This window comes from Haemaphysalis longicornis, unplaced genomic scaffold (assembly GCF_048455015.1).
Source record: "Haemaphysalis longicornis isolate Haplotype H1 unplaced genomic scaffold, Haemaphysalis longicornis Haplotype H1 scaffold_5, whole genome shotgun sequence".
NCBI lineage: Eukaryota > Metazoa > Arthropoda > Arachnida > Ixodida > Ixodidae > Haemaphysalis > Haemaphysalis longicornis.
Window position 1 is genome coordinate 13,915,394 of NW_027526385.1, and position 1,236 is coordinate 13,916,629.

A 1,236-nucleotide genomic window follows, 5' to 3' on the forward strand; every position below is an offset into this window, starting at 1 on the left:
AAAATTGATCGAAGTGACTACCTGTAATTACAAGGAACCCTGAAGTCGATCAACCCCTTTTAAGAAACAAACGAATACCGAACAACAAACACAGTTCAGCCAACGAGAACTCGGGAACTTCAATACATCGATATCACATTGTGGCATGGTGACCGAAGAAATAAACTGGTAGCAAAAATGTTTGAATGCCACCACCTCGAAATGAAGGGCCTATACAATTGTTGCCGTATGGCTGGAAAGTTGACAATTTTTTCCAAGGACAAAATTTTGTTCCCTATGACGTGCACTTGTCGCCTTTAAATATACACCATCGGGACAGCGTCGACCATCTGACCGTCCTCTGCCTTATTAAATTTCACTACACTTCTTCTTTAATGATCAGCATTCTTTTCCGAGTACCCCCACAGACAGGTATGTGTAACGTCTCGCATTTGAACAACAATGCACAATCGGCGGTAGTGACATACTCAATCGTTATATCGCTTTAACGAAAATATTTGGTCGAACAGAATTTCTAAAAGCCAAAACCACAGAAAAATACGAATATTCAATAAATAAACTACCACAACCAAAAATATTGACCTGATTCATCTCCTCGCAAAAGCGAAGACTAAAATATAGAAGCCTGGAAAAAAAATTACCACTACTGAAAAATAATGAAAACGGGCCAAACGTGCATTTGAACAAACATGCATAACTGGCGGCAGTAAAACTTCTATCGGTGCAATGGCAAGAATGAAGATAATGGATAGAATGGAATTTTAAAAAAGCAAGAGCGTAAGAAAATAAGCAAATTAAAATTTTACAAAAATTGAATAACAAAACCAAACAATCTGCCGCGTGTCTGGTCAGTTCTCTGCAACTGTCGTCAAAATACGGTAGTCTTTTGTCGTCCATGCCGCCTAAATTCCACTGTTGTCTTCCCCAATCATCTGTGGCGTCCTTACCCTGCCGTTTCGCTCTTCACACGATAAGCCCGGACACTTTCTAAAGTCGTTTAAGTATTCCCGCGTTCCACTGCTCGCGCCATCTAGTGAAACGTTCTGTAACTGTTGAAATTTGAATGCCGCTACGAGTCATAGGCTCGTCGCGTGAAATGTTTGTACTCTTGAAATGAAAAATTCCAGGCACACTTTTTATTTTCTGTCGGGTAAATCTAAAAACCAGGTCTTTTTAATCAAGTGCAAATCAGTGCAAATAAAAGCTTTGTATCAATATCTGGCAGCAAATATCCTG